Raw genomic sequence first — 16,256 nt, forward strand, 5'->3', positions numbered from 1 at the left:
CCAGCGCCGCCCGCCGGCCGGCCCAGCCCGCCACGTCGCCCCCGCCCCCTAAGCCGCTGTTGCCATGGCGACGCCGAGCCGAGCGCCACCGACAGTGGCCGAGGCCGCCCGAGCCCCGGGGCGCCGGGAGGGAGGGACCGCAGGGCTGCTGAGGGGCGGGAACCCCCGGAGATACAGACCACCGTCCCTCACCTCCCCGCCGCCTGGCCTCACAGCCGGTCCTCACAACCAGGTCACACCGCCACCCACCGGGAGCAGTCCACACCCCCCCCCCGACGGGGACTGACATGCGCGGCTGCCCAGATGGGGGAAACTAAGGCTCTGAGAGCAGGCGCGTGGTGCTCCACGGGACCAGCTGGCCAGCGCCCAGTAACACTCTGGCCACCTGGGCCCCCCTAACGCGGGCAGGCAGTGGCTGGATGTCAGGATGGAGTTGAAAACCCTTGAACCTCACAAGGACAACCCCTATGGGAATAGGCTCCCTAGCGCCTGGCTTAGGAAGGGGCCGGGTGCTGAAGGGTTTGTTGAGTATCCCCAGTGAGTGCTTCAAGATTTGGGGCACCCTACTCAGACCATTCGTGAATTCGCCAGGGTGCACTGGCCTGAGGCTGGAGCTTAACGCTCCACCATCCACTCAATCCACCCCAGGAGCTGGTGGACTAATGAAGGAGCAGGGGAGGAAAGACGCGTCAGTCGATACATGCAGGTTGGACCAGAGCTCCGAGACAGGTGATGGGTAGATGTGGGGTTCCAGGGGCCACAGCTGAGTATCGCTGGACAGGCACCTCGAAGAACTGGGAAGGCAACTTCCTGAGGGAGGCGGGCTTATCTGGGAGGGGTGCTGGGGTTCACGCACCCACCCACGCTCAATTCGGGATGATCCAAGGACAGAAGTGTAAACTTTTTAAGTTGCTGTTGTCTGTAATCTGAATATCACATTTTCTCCATCACATACAAAAAGGTGGGCTTGGCAGCCCTCTGAGTTCAGGGGGGGATAGGTGGATATTTGCTATAGGCATTATCCCTAGCCCCTAGATGTGACAAGGTCAAAAACTGGCTGAATACAGCATCTCATGTCATCAGCACTAACAGAAAACACTCGAAAACTGTTAACTGCAAATGAAGAGGCCTTCTTGGAGAGGTAAGGACACGCAGGTGTCCAGGGGCTGCCTAATGCCAGAGCTTTTCCCAGGGGGCATCACCTCTTTTGCCCTCCTCACCAAGCCTCCCCTTTTCTACCTTTTTCTCTCTACCATCATCTCCCTCCTCAACCTCTCCCATCCATAGCAGACCTACCTATTCCTGTTGTCACTTGCCAGCATTCCACACATCCTCCAAGGCCCACCCAAAATGCTACCTCACCCAAAAGCCTTCCACAGCCCACATCACCCACCCAGGTGTTCAAATACACTGCAGCTCAGGAGATACCTCTTTGTATAAGGGGTAGCAGGGGGGAGCCTCCTCTAGAGAGATGACCCACAGGCAAGGCAGTACAGACTAGGAGAGCTCTAGGCTCTTAGGAGTGGGCAGGCAGGCAGGGACCTGTGCCTCCATGTAAATGCTGGGCTCCCCCAACCTCAGCCCTGCCTGGCTAGCCTGTGTGGGTTCCCACACAGGTGTTAAGTTGAGCAAGTCTTCCCAGCGGGCTTGTACTTTTTCTTGGTTTTCATCTTCTGCACTGATGGAAATTTCAAATTTGTTACACTCTTAGGGTACAAAGAGCCACAAAGCCCGTTTTACAATTTATGGAGCCCATTCTGTAGCAATATTGACAGTCTGATCCTGTCTGAATTTTAAATAAAAGTTTTCTCCCCTCTAAGAGAGTGGGTGGAGCGTTTGCCTCCTCCCCTCAAGGCTCAAACACCTGATGCTCTCCCAACAGCACCTTCCTTCTGGCAACCTATACTACCTGCTACCTCCCCACACACAAGCCAGCAGTGACCTTGGGACAGAGTACTCCAAGAGTCAAGTGCACCACACACTGGACCCACATCAGCCTTAGACACTACAGGGTGAGCAGTCGCTATGTTTCCAAGAGGCCCGGAAGTCCAGATAACGGGAAGACTCTTCAGGGAACCAATGAGGACTCCTGCTAATCTTCATCCCACCACAATTTGCCCTACAGACAAATAGCCCTCATCCTAGAAGGAGACTGGGATCCAAAAAGCTGTATTGCTGAGGGTAACTAAGGTCCAGAGAGGGGAAAGGGCTTTCCCAAGGTCACACAGCAAAGTTAATCAAAGGCCCTAAGTTCCATGCCTGTGCTCTACCCAGCCTCACACTTTAGTCTCCTTCACAGGGCTAGAGGGTCTGGCAGCTCCTCCCCAGCCCTGGATGAAGGGAGACAAGTCTTTTCTCTTGCTCCTTTATGGACAGCAGCTACAGCCAGAATTCCGAAAGAGTAGCTGTTTGGTGCTCAAATCAGAAGTTATTCTATACCCAAGTCAAAGTGTTGGGAGTGGAGCTCAGTGGGAGAGAGCTTGCTAGCATGCATGAGGTGCAGAGTTTGATCCCAGCATGCAAAACAAACAAAACAAAAAAGACCCAAGTCAACCTTTACCTAAGTGGCAGCAGGCAAATAATGTCCCTTCTTTCAGTAGAACAGGGTTGCCAACACCCACTTTCTGGGCTGCTCTGACAGCCTGTGGCTAAGAACTGAGAGGTGCAGGTAAGCACTCAGGCCTCAAGCCTGACTGTACCAGATCCCCCCTCCTGCCCCCCCTTATCTCAGAGAGTTGATAGCCAAGGACCCCGCACCTGGCTGTGAAGTGAGTGTAGATGCTATGCGGATTAAATAGGATATATAAAAATGATAAGGCTTCTAGTTCAGGATATGGAGTACAATAAATACTCAAGCCAGGTGTGGTAATCCTCATCTTTAATCCAAGCACTCGGGAGGCAGAGGCAGGCATATCTCTGTGAGCTCAAGGCCAGCCTGGTTGTACATATCTAGTTCCGGGCAAGCTGTGGCTACAGGGAGCCCCTGTCCCAAAAAAAGAAAAAATATATACTCAAAAGTCATGTTTATTCTCATGGAGAACCCACTCAGACACAGGCTTTGTTAAAATCTGCAGAGTGTAATAATAGGTCAGGGCCAGCTCATTCTGTGAGGGCTAGACACACTCTCCATAACCACTCCTTTACCCTTGCCCCCATAGCCACCCCCCACCCCCGCCAAAGTCTGCTTTCTCACATCTCTAAGAAGCTGTGTTCCCTCCCCTTACTCCCCTGAACAAGACCTGACCTTCCCAGTCACCCCTTGGGGCACCTCAACCTGGATTCAAATCTTTTGTTTCTTCATTTGTTGTTAAGACAGAGTCTCACTATGTAGCCCAGGCTGGCCTCCTGAGTACTAGGATTAAGGGATTCACCATCATACTTGGCTTCCTGGTTTTAAATCCTTTTGGGGGGAAGAGGTTGAGTTATGATATACTAGGCTGGCCTCAAACTCCTAATTCCTCCTACGTCCTTCCAAGCACTGGGAATACAGACATGCAGCCAACCACCATGCCTGGCTCTGGGTTCAAATCTTGATTCAGACAACCTGTAGACAAATTACTGGCCTCTCTGAACCTCAGTCTCACCATCTTTACAATGGGATAATGATGATACCTACTTTATGGATTATGGGAAAGATTAGAGTCAGAGACCACCAGAAAACCAGTGTATATTTAAGCTACCACATGTAGCACTTGGTAGCTTTATTGCTACTAATTCTGAGGCTGGTTCTAGGCCAGCCACCTCTTTTTGTCCTAAGGGGTGGATGACCACCATAGGTAGGAGTCTGTCTGGGCTGCCAAGGATTCTACAAGCCATCTGGCAGTGGGGACAGGGACATGAATGAACATGCTTGCAGAATGATCCTGGAACCGCAGAGTGACATCCGGTTTGGAAGTTCTGAACTCTTCTAACAAGCACTTTCTTCTAAAGCAACCTCAGAGACTCCCTGTGTGCACAGTGCCCTGGCCACAGGGCTGCTCAGGTGAGGCTTAAGCTTTTATCCAGGTACTAGGACTGAAGTGTAAAGCGCAGCAAGCAGCCTCACACAGAAAGCAGCCTCACAGTCCACAGGGACTGAGCCTGCTCCCGCCCCTGTGGGATACTCTGCCTCCATTAACACAGCAGGGAGCTGTGCCAGTGTACATGGTTCAGCTAAGGCCCTGGGGCTTTCCCACAAGGCTGCTGTTGCCAGTTCTAGCCTCCATGAATGGCCCCTACCTAATAGGACATAGCCCCTCCCGGCTGGTCCACAGGCCCCAGGTGTCCCCACCATACCTAACTGGCTAAGGCCCAGGGCAGATCAGAGTGGAGAACTTAAGGGTCCCGTAGGGGTCTCAGGCTGGAAGAAGTCCTAAGCCTTTGCAGCCTCCTCTCTTGCCCACCCCCTGCTCTTCTCCCGGAGGCTCTCCAACAGTGCTCAGAGGCCTCTCAGAATTCCAGACACATGATCTCTTCATTCCATTTCAATTCCAAGTGATGATGATGATGATGATGATGATAAATGATGGGTTATCGAGCAAGCTCCTGTTTTGCCAAGTTGCTGCGTCCATGGAAACTCATAGCACATCTCTCAGCTGGGAGGGAGCCAGCCGAAGGGGCCCAAGGCCTCTGCTAAGAGTCCTTAGGAGGACACAGGTTTCAGTTTCAGAATATGCTGGGTTTTCAGAATGGGAAGTGGAGGCTTAGTGAGGTTAAGATACTTGCTCAAAGTGACTAGGCTGTCTGTCATGTGGCAAAGCTGGGTCTCTACCCAGGAGAGTTCTGGATCCTGAGGTGGGCTGGGTGGAGACCTCCCTGATATATGAAAATGAGAGCTCAGACCATCCTCTACACATAGGACACAGGCAGAGGGAGGCACATGTTCACAGGTCAGGGCTGTCACAAGGGGCTCAAAGGTGGAGGACCTGGAGGCTGAGGGACAGGAGTGTTGACCAGGCCTGTCCACATGTGCACTTTGCTCTAGAGAACCACAGATTTGCATCCCCACACTATTCTGGGAGCCCCTTGTCACTAAGGGCATTTGTCTCCTGGGGTATGAAACACTGAGCCCATGCCTGCTACATAGCCGATGCTCAGTGCAGGACAAATCTCTTCCCCTACCTTCAGCATCCGCCCAGTCATACATCTTCCACCTAGACCTGCCTTCCTCCCCTTTCCCCTTCCTGCAAACTAATTCTAGGACACTGCAGATGTATGGGTGGCCTGGCATACCTGTCTACCTTTGCCTGTCCACCCTGGGGACTCAGAAAGCAAACAGAACCCCATGGATCCTCCTTTGGCCCAGGCCCGGCTCTACCCATGGCAGTTTCTAAAGTACAAACCCAAACAGGGAGGCTTCAAGGAAGAAGGCTGTTTTGACAGATGTCCCTCTCAATATCTTTCTGGAGTTCTGTCCAAATGCCAAGAGCGAATCTACATAAACAGGAAAGGTAAGGAAAGATCCCAGCCAGATATTGCCACCTCTTGGCCCCAGGAGAGGAGAGGTGCTGGGCAGGCAGACAGGCAGGGTGGGACAGAGGTTAGGTGTGGCAGGAGACCTGTTTCCTACATCATGGGGCAAGGGCAAGAGGGCCCACATGGTACAAATTAGGCACCAAGACAGAGAAGGCAGCCAGACTTGCCCAGAATAACTAAGCACAGCACCCAGGTCTCCTTGGTACCTTCCAATTTCAGCATCCTACTTCCAGATTCTCCCAGGCTGCTGTACTTCCTCTTCCCAGGCCTCAGTCTTCCCATGGGAAACATGAGGAGCTGGGGTGGGTGAGCAGCAGCCCGACCCAGTGCTGGCACTTGCCAATTCTACAAAGTCAGAGCAGTGACCAGCAGGGCTGCCTGGCTCTCCCAGATTGGCACTAAGTCCCAAGGAATACCCTGGCTTTACCCATGTCCTTCAGATGTGCCGTTCCTCCTGTCCTCCTCCCCTGGGACATATGTATTATCAAAAGGGATCCCAGTTGGGGAATGACTAATGGTGAAATGACAGGTGTGGTGACAGATGAAAGAGGAGAGGCATTTTAAGCTGGGATTAAGCTGGTGGCTTTATGATGGCCACCCACTTGCAGGCTACCTTACATGCCCATGGACCCCTCTCTGACTCATGCCAGGGTTTCTGGAAACACAAAAGACCTTCACACTCCACCTTGCCTGAAGAAGGTAACAGACCACTTGGTCCACACAAAGAGAACAGATCCATGAGCCATGAGGGTCCCCAAAGAGGCTGGGACACTCAAGGGTCATTCTTGTTTCAAAATGCTAAGCAGCCAAAAATGTTAGTGTGCCTGTAATCCCAGCACTCAGGAGTCAGAGGCAGGAAGACCATGCCTTGTGCTATAAAACAAGACAAACATCCTGACCAGATGTTCTCCCTATGGAGAAATACACAAGACCAAAAGCATATTCAAGTTCAAGGACAGGCCTGTGTACAAATGCGCACACTACATGCAGGCCCACAAAGATGGGCATGTGGAAGCAAAGCATACATGTCTCCCCAACACCTAGGGACAGGTACACACACACACACGTTCATCAGTCAGCATACATACAAGCCACACGTACACACACATGACATGTACTTTAAGGAAACGAGGAAAGGAGCTCATGGATACATACACGTGCTCAGCTGTCAGCAGACAGCCACAAATGATGCTGGCAAACAGCTGTCACACCAGGGCAAACATCGTGCCCCTGCCCTGTGTGCAGGCCTCCCTTTAGGGTAATCTCTGAGCACACCTCCTGTTTCTCATACACCCTGGAAGCTCATCTTTACAGGACCCTCGCTGTGTGACTCAGACTTTTATGTCCTAGGAGCTAGAGACTTCTGCCCCAAACATGTCTCTTTCTGCCCTAAAATTTAAACACACCCAGAAGTTCCCATCTGGCACACTCCAAGAATCCTCAGGTCCAATGCAATATCTCTCCTCCATCTCCCTGAAGAAGCCGGAGAGCAAAGGACGCGTCCTTCAAGAGCTACAGTGCCTAAGCCAGTGACTAGATGGCTATGACTGTTTCCTTGTCTGTAAGATGGGGACAATTACTACCCACAGGAGTTTGTGATGGCAAAGAGATCATGCAGAAAAGGGCCCAGCCCACTTGCCAGCACACAGTGGTTATCACCCACTGTTGACACCATCACCATCACCTTCCCTGTCATTGTTTTTATTGCCTACTCTGACCGCCAGAGACTCCAGCCTTTAGCCAGAAGGACTATCTGAAATGGAAATCCCCTTTGCATGGGGACCCTGGTTATCTTCCAAGTCTCTCTTCCCAGGCCAGGCCTCCTCACGCCCCCAGTCTTGGGCAGACCCTCCCTAGACATTTCCAACTACAAGTGAATTTATTTAATGCCTCCCACCCACAATGGGCTATAAAGCCCTAGAGCAGGGAGCCACAGTAGCCTGGCAGATATCCCTAAATATTTCCTGAATGAATTAATAAATATTTTTGACAAAAAGAAAACAATTGAGAAAGGACTCTGGGAAGCTTTTTAATGTTTTATTTTCATTTTATGGGTATGAGTGCATTGCCTGTATGTGTGTAAGTGCACCCATGTTGTACAATGCCTGCGGAGGTCAGAAGAGGACATCACATCTCCTGGAACTGGAGTCACAGACAGTTGTCAGCCGCCATGTGGGTGCTGGAAATTCAACCTGGGTCCTCTGCAAGAGCAGCCAGTGCTCTTAACTGCTGAACCATCTTGCCCACCCCTCTGGGAAGCTTCTTACAGAATTCCACTAAGGAACAATCCTGGTGGGCTTACCAGAGGAGGAAGCTTCTGAGGCAATTTAGAAACACTGAAGATGAGACAGCAGGTGTATCTACTGAGATAAGCTTGGCAATGCAGGCAGACTTCAGGCTCAGGAAAAAGTGTGGGGTGGGACAGTGGTGAGCCTGCCTGCCTCGAGAGGCCCCTGCCACTGTTGCAGGGTCCTCTGGCCTGCAAGTTCCATTACCCGGACTCCCAGGCTGAGCTTATAACACCTCTTTCTAGGGAACAGGACATGCAGGGAAAGGATTCCTTAAGCCTGAAGGAGATAGAAAAGGGTATGGGGGAGGGCAGGGGGACATGGGAAGGGAAAAGATGACATCAGCAAAGCCTTCTGGTACTTCCCAGGGCCAGGCCTACAGAGCAGGCATCCATGTACAGAAATCAGACACGCATTCCTGAGGTCTTAGCCACAGATATGACAACAGGGAACAGGCAAGGAGTGACTCACTGTCCCACAGGTCCTCAGGCCAGCTGATACTGCCCTTAGCATACAGATCCTGTCAGAAGCCTGGAGGCCGACACACTCTAGCCTGGCTTGGCCTAGGCTAGGAGGTGACCTTAGGAAGTCCACTCCATCTCTCATCTTTGGCCTTCCAGGCCTCGGAGCTGAGGTCCCACCACCAGGCCCTTCTTCCTGGTGACTCACAGAACCTTCCTCGTCCTGTGCGAGTAAACGCTCTCAGCTGAGATGGCTCAGCAGAGAGGCAAGAGAACCATGTTCAGCACTGCTGTTCACAACACACCAGGGTTGTGCCAACATGCATTAATGAGGATTCCACCAGGCCCTGTACTAAAACTTCCCAGGACTCCTTTGATTTTCACAACCTACTGTGTATACAGGAAGACAGAGACTCAGAAAGGGCAGGAATTTGCACAGGGCCACACAGCCAGATACCAGCAGCACTGAATTCAGCCTGGGTAGGCTGTTTTAGAACTATGACATTTATACAGTTCCATAATCCAACTATGAGGGCCTGAGCAGCACCTTAGCCACTCCGTGACGCAGTTTCCTCATCTGTACAAATGAGAAGATTGGTCTGGCTACCTGATCTCTAAACCCTTTGTAGCTTGGGCATGCCCTTTCCCTCTTTTCCCCTCAGGACTCAGCAATAATGGCAATAAATGAAAGGGACCTTTTGAGGACAGCAGCTTACCCAAAGGATGGGCGCTAGGTCTGATGGCCCTGGTCTGCCGTCCCAGACACCCAGCAGTTTGGACTAGCCCCAGGCCAAGACAGGGAAGAGGTGTTAACCACTAGAGAACAAGCCAGGGCAGACAAGGAGCCAGAGCTCAAGGGTCAGGAAAGCCAAGTGAGAGGAGGGGTGGTGGTACCCCTAAGTCCTTGAGTAAGCACGGTTATTAAGTACCCTTTCACTAAAGGAAAACACAGTTGGGGAAGACACTATAGAACACTGTCTTCAAGGTGACCCATAGGCTGCACTGACCTAGGGAGGCTGAGAGAGGCAATATAGGAAATATAGGCAGAGTCAAGGTCAAGGGCTGGTGTCCTGCTGGGGCTCTAGGGAGACAGATGACTTGTCAGACCTCATCTCTAAGGGCAGGTGGCCACAGTGGCCTTAGACACAAGGGGGGTGGCTTTCAGACTTGGGGACATGACTGCTCCCCACCTCACCCTCTCCAATTGATTTGCTCCTTATATTCCACCAGCCCATTACAGCTGCCTACCACAGACACTGAGGGTTCCAGAGAATCAGAAACCAATCCTGCCCTTGAGAAGGTCACTATCAGCTGGTGGGAGAGAGACACACAGTGGATCATTAGTGACAAAATCGAGAGGACGAAGGACACTCAGGCAGGTATTCTGAAGCTGAGGTGGGGATGCCTGTTCAGGGCAGGACTTCCAGAAAGGGAAGGAGCCCCAGTGGCAATAAGAACCTCTCAAAGCAGAGAAACAAGAGGAAAAGAGGGGGCTGTAACAGAAAGACTCACCTGTCCCAAGGAACTGAGGCTGAGACAGAATTGTGGGGCCCTGGATGCCCGGATGCCAGGCTAGGGAAATGGATCCCTCCACTCCGCTGAAGGCCATCTAAGGCGCTGGGCCAGGCCTCATGGTTCCTTTTAGATGTTCTTTTAAGCAATTCCGCAGGCAAAGTTACTCATCAAGATGTGGAGACTTATGTCAGAAACAGATGTCACCATTGCCACCTCCACAGAGGGCCTCATGGTTTCAGAAACAATTCCACCAGACGACTCACATATAATTATGTCTGTAATCCAACCCGAATGTCACGCGATCACTTTGTTTTTATAGCAGGAAAAAGTAAGGAAATGGTGCCGGGGATGTGGCTCAATTGATGGAGTGCTTACCCAGTGTGCACAAAGGCCTGAGTTTGATCCCCCAGCACTGTATAAACCAAGCACAGGTGATGTATGTCTGTAATGAATTCAAGGTTTATCTCAAAAAAAAAAAGGGAGAGGGGGGTTGGGAAAACAACTCGCTCAGTAAAGAAGACTTGAGTTTAATCCCCAGAATCCGTGTTAAAAAAACAGGCTCAGAGGCACATGCTTGGCACATACTGGGGAGGCAGAGAGAGGCAAATCCCTGGAACTCACTGGCCGTTCAGCCTAGCCAAATCTGCAAGCTCCAGGCCAGCAAGAGACCCTGTCTCAAAAAAGCAAGGGAAGAGAAATTGAGGAAGACTCCCAAAGACAACCTTTAGCTTCCTTGTGCACATGCAAGAGCACCCATACACACATGTGCACCTACATAGGAATACAGGCACTCACAGATACATACACATAGACAGACAGACAGAAACACACACACACACACACACACACACACACACACACACACACACTCAGAAAAGTGGGGAAGGCATCTGAGCCTTGCCTCCATTCAGGCTCCTGATTCCCAGAAGAGAGGAAGGGCCTGCAGGGATGCAAAGGAATACATTTCTCTCCAGTGTTGGAGCGTCTGCCCTACACAGACACCTGCTGACCCATGTCAGCCCCGATCCATCTTGACAGTATGACCCAGAACCACATACCTCCACTCTGTGGGCCTGGGCAGCCTCATCCATGAGGAAGAGAATAATGATGCTAACTAGCAAAGACTTGGGACAGGCAGCTGGCCAGGTTCCACGAGGCCTTCCACATCTAGGCGCTGAGGGAAGGCAGTCTAACCGGGCCTTTCTCGCTGCCAAATACAGTTGCCTTGAGAGTGAAATGTGTATCCTTGGCCTCTGAAGTTATAAGGGCAAAATGAACACTTCGTGTAGAGGGCCCAGCACAGGCCCTGGCCTAGGAGCCTGCAAAAAGCAGGCTTTATGATGCTGTACCAGATAGTCAGCCATGCTGGGATTGGAACCCAGTCAGCAGGACTCTGCCCACCCTCCACCTCTCCTGGAATGCCCTCCTGCTCCCTCCTAAAGCAGTGGAGAAGCTAACAAGGGGCCCAGAGTACCTGAAAACAGTCAAAGATGATAAGGCCTGAGTGTCCTCTGACCCCAAGCTGGTGACTGGCAGCTTGCATGCTGGCCCCTCACCCTGTGCCTCTCCTGATGCAAGATTGTCCTGGCTTCAAATTTTGGCCCTTTCAAATTTGGTCCCTTTCCAGAAATTTGACTTTCTGGTCAACTCAGACCCAGCCAGCTCAGTCACCTATGCCAGACCCAGCTGCCACAAACTGATCAGGTACTCCCTGACCGATGCTGTTGCTACCCAGGAGAACAACTCAGCCTTCTCATAGCTTGTGGCTCAGTGTCTCTCTGTGACCAGGGGCACAACTGGGATCTCCTCTCACTGGGAGTCCACTCGCTGCCCTCTGCTGCCCCCAAATGGTGGGAAAACACTCTGCAGACTGGTCAGCTCTGTCCATCTCACTGCCCCTGGAGAACACTGACTCTGGTCCCCTAAGGCCCTCACTGCCTCACCCTTCTCCACCTCCTGATCCCAGCTGGTCCTCGAAGCTCTCTGTCAAGGATGCTTTGGGGCAGCAGCGGAGAGTGTGCAAGAGAGGGATGGGCCCCACTACCTGGGGCTCTGGAGAAAGTATGAGAAGAGTGTACCCTGATGCACCAACAGGGAATAGGGGGTAAATGCTGGCTGAATGCCCACCTGCACAGTATGTGGAGCCCTCACTGCTGCCCTCTGCCCAGATTACAGATGAGGAAAGAGGTTTGGAGCTAAGCCACTTGTCCACAGAAGGTAGTGGCCAAGATTCAAATCTGCTCACTTCCAGGTGTCTCCTGACAGAAGTCAGCCCAGCACCCTACCCCAAGGGGCCAGAGCACATGTAAAAAGAATAAAGTCCTCAGACAGCACCCCACCTACCAGTCACCGAACCTGGCATTCTACGCTAAGTAAGGAAACTTGTGGGGAGGCAATGACACAGTCCAGGAATCAGCCACTCACACCTTAGTGGGAACCAGTGTATGGGGCTATCAGGGACGACCTGGCAGAGGATAAAGGGGCATTCTGGAAGGCTCCGGGGCAAAAGAGAAGGGGTACCAAGCTGCCCTTGTTCCTTTTTCTCTCCTTGCTCCTACCCCTGATGCCTAAGACTGAGAAAAAGGTATGAGGATTCTACTTGGATCTCTAAGAACCCCAAAAAAGACATGTGAGCAAAGGGGTTAGGAATCAGGGGTCAGGAGAGAAAAGCAGTTGGCTTGTCCTTCACCCATCCTCAATCCCCCACCAGTCCCTCTGTCCACAGAGGGAGCTCCTGACTTCTAGCCTGAACACAAATACTGCCAGTTTCCTCTGCCCACTGGGCTTGGGCTCCCTAACTCATATGACAGGCTTCTTGTTCATTCTGACAGGAAGCTTTTACCCCTGCCAAAACCTGCAGGGCCACCTCTGTCCAGGCAGCTTCCTGATTCCAGCCCATCCCGCTCAGCTCCTGCATCTGGTGATCTGGCAGCATCCCACCTTGAAAGGACCTCCCCCCTACGGAAGGCACACACAGCTGGAATGACAATGACTCTCCAGCCAGGTCACCCATCCGGTGTGTGCCTGCTCATTGGAGGAAGATGGTTCACACATGGAGACAGATACAGGAGTGGAGAGAGGACTGAGCAGCCAGAAACCTGAAGTCCATACCCCAGAGACCTCTACCCTTAGCCATCACCCCCTACAGCTCCTGTGCCCCATAGGAGAAAGTAAAAGGCTTTAGCATCTCCCATGGAAGCCCCCTCATGTTTCTCTCTAGACCTTCACCTTCATGCCTCCAATAAATTCGGTAACCCCAGTCATGCAGGGCCATTGGCTTTTTGTTTTCATTTAAATCTTCCTCTAACTCAACTATTATCCCTCTTTTCCTGAAAAACTCTTACATATCCCTTAAAGCACAGACTTAAAGGCCCCCACTGTAGGAATTCTCCCATCTTCCTCAGCCAGAGATCCCCGATTCTGGGTTCCCACAGCACCCCTGACATACCTGTCATTGTATCAGAACCACATAGTTTATGCACAACCAAGCACCCAGTAAATGAGTCACTGAAAAGAACCAAAGACCTGCTTCTAGAAGCATCTGCAGTCAACCCTGCACTGAGTTTATCTACAGCTTCTGCCAGCCCCCTGAGCCTTCCCCTCACTGACACTTCTCCATCTCACAAAAAAATAGCCCTGAGACCTAATTTCAGCTAAACCTTCAAACACATCTCCACTTTCAACTTCTCAAGGAGGGATCAATTGGCTGTCAAGTTTCCCAGAGCCTCTGCCACCTCCAGTCCCAGCTCCTGCCAGCACTCCTCAAGGTCAACGGCATAGGGTACAGAGGAAGGAAGGACTCAGCCCACACCTGGGGACTGTAGAGGCTAAGAGGCCTTCCAGGGAACTACTACTGTCAGCATCTCCTTGTCCTCCATCAACCTGATTCCCAGGAACATACTAAGGCCTCTGACATAGAAAGGGGTTGGGTTGGCCAACACACTGTCTGCAGATCCAGGGCCTGTCTTATCCTTCCTCCCTGCCTCCCTCCTTCCCAGAAAAACCTCAATCAGAGAAGACAGACCCTGGGTACAAATCCCAGGAGCCGGAGGCCTCTTTGGTCCCTTCCTCCATCTCTGTATCACAGGGCCCCTCTCTACTCTGGTATATACACCAATCTCCTGGTACTATGTGGCCCTGAGAAACCAGAGCCCCATACACACTACCACCTGTGGGTAGAAGTTTCACAGAAGAGCAGGAGGGGGCCACAAGTTGCCCAAATCACAAGCTGTCAGGTCCTTTGGCCCACTCTTAACTACTGCACCAGAACATTTGTACACTCACTCACAGTGTGCCAACAGACTGCCATACAAGGGCCAACCCCTTCATTTCACAGAAGGAAAACTCTCAAAGAAGGCTCTCTCAATTTCCACAGTCTCTAAGAGGCCAAGGTGGGGCTAGCAGTGAGCCACCGGTGCCCTGTCGAATGACTGTAGGGTCCAGCTACTCACAAAAGGCCCTGTAAGGGAGCAAATGACCCAGGCTTGGAATCCACTCTCAGCCAGTGGCAACTTCTGAGAGATCCAGTCCTTCCCCAGCCCTACAGACCTTCGACTGTGACACACAGTCTCCCACAGGGCACCTTCTAGGTTTGCAATAGCAGCAACAGTGGCAGGTGTTCGGTACAGCTTATAGTATCTCCCCTGCCTCCCCCAGGCAAATCACGTTCCCTAGGCTCCCTTGGGATCTACAGGGAGAAGCAGCAAACCAAGGGCTGAGGATGCAGCCATGGGATCTCTCCTATGTGCTCTCTATGCACTCAGGGATAGGGCTGGGAGTGAGGCCCACCCGACCTACCCCAAATACTGTGTCTTCTGGTCTCTACCCAGCCCTTCCCAGCCCTGCACTAATCTGGAGCTGGAAAGAGAAACCCAATTGGGACCATGGATCTTATGGATGGATATGGTTGCTAAGCACCTGCAATGGGGCAGGGGTTGTCATGTTATACTTTACTGATGAGTTTTAAGAGGCTGCCTCAATGAGGTCACACAGCTCAGGGAAGAGCTGGGATTTGAACCCAGATCTCCACTCCTAAGCTTCCAGTTCTCCCAATTCCAGGCACCCAGGCCAGGAGAGAGTCTCTATTTATACTTCTGTCCTTAATGAGTACACACAAAGGTCAAACTGCCTAAGAAGGACAAGAAACACATACATCCAACAGCCCTAGCATCTGTGCCTGCCTGCCATTCAGGAACTGTGTGAAAGAGATAACAACTCTGAACCTTGGGCTCCTCATCTGTGAAATGGTGACACTTAGTGACTCCCCGAAGGGTGGCCAGGAGGAGTGGGCTAACAGCCCATGAACAAGCCTTCTGCCCTTGCAGACCCTACCTAGGTCTGGAGGGCTGAATTGAGTCCTGAGTACTGGAGGTTCACTAGCTGGTGCTGCCTCCCATCCACAGGTGGCTTCTGCCCCTGGGAAAGAGAATGAAGACATGACAGGAAAAATGCCAAGCCCAGCTGGCAATTACCAAACCACAGATTACAGCAGCTTGGAGAAGTGATAGTGTGCACACCGAAGCAACAGAAAGGAGCTGGCAAAGCCCTTTCTGTTTCTGTTTCTGTTTCGTGACACAGATGACATCCCTCCTCCCAGTCCTGGAAAACCACACTCCCGCCCTGTGGCCAGAGACACCTGGGCCCCATTTATCAGTCTGGGCTTAGGTGAATGACTTTCCCCACTGAGCCTCAGTTCCCTCCTCTGTAAAATGGGGCAATCAATGTGTCAGGGCTGTCTGGAGGACTGTGAAAGGGACAAAGGACAGTGGGCATAGTGCCTGGTATACAGTGGGCATGGTGTCCAGCACACATTCGGTGGAGGGAACCACAATAATGTCAGTCATCATCCCGAGGCCCCCAAAGGCTCACGCTGTCTGCTGTGTCCCTGCAGTTCAGAGGGGGCAGGACTTGGCTTCTGCTCCAGTGGATGGGGATGGAATCACCTTTATGGAGCCCCCAGAAACCACATGGCCACACCCAGGGGCACAACCCTGAGCCCTCAGCACAGACTTCTGCCCAGAGGCTAATCCACAGCCCCAGCTCTGAACCATCTCTTTGGGAAATTTATTAAAATCCATCTGCCCAGGCCTTGCGGTCCTGAAGGGGCCCAAGAACCTATTTTCAAAAGCATATTTATACCATACACACATGCAGGAAGGTGAGTGGCCCTGAGAACAGCCCTGTATGCCCCAGCCCAGCACCCAAGGCTCCACCTGGCCTAGTCTTACCTCCTACCCAGCCTCCTGACCTTCCTATCACCAGACTCTGCAGCAGCAGTGTGGAGTGGTATGTAAACCCACACCTTTGCCCTCACCACTCCCTATCAGCAGCTCCACCACCACCAGTACTCCCTACTGGCTGTCAGTCCCTCCCCACCACTGCCCTGCCTAGGAAATTTCCACTGACCCTTCTGAGCTGAAGACACTTCATAGCCCACTCCCTTGGAGCCCCTGAGTTACACTCTGTAGTGACAGCCAAGCCTATCCTGTCTCATATTCTCTTTCTCTCTCTCTCTCTCTCTCTCTCTCTCTCTCTCTCT

At 52.1% G+C, this 16,256-nt stretch overlaps 1 protein-coding gene across 10 annotated transcripts in view; it reads right to left on the reverse strand.

Moving 5' to 3' along the window:
• Positions 1–16,256, reverse strand: part of Dab2ip (DAB2 interacting protein) — a 189,780-nt gene that overhangs the window by 79,453 nt on the left and 94,071 nt on the right. The window lies entirely within an intron of this gene.

This window comes from Nannospalax galili, unplaced genomic scaffold, assembly GCF_000622305.1.
Source record: "Nannospalax galili isolate Female #2095 unplaced genomic scaffold, S.galili_v1.0 scaffold34, whole genome shotgun sequence".
Taxonomy (NCBI): Eukaryota; Metazoa; Chordata; class Mammalia; order Rodentia; family Spalacidae; genus Nannospalax; species Nannospalax galili.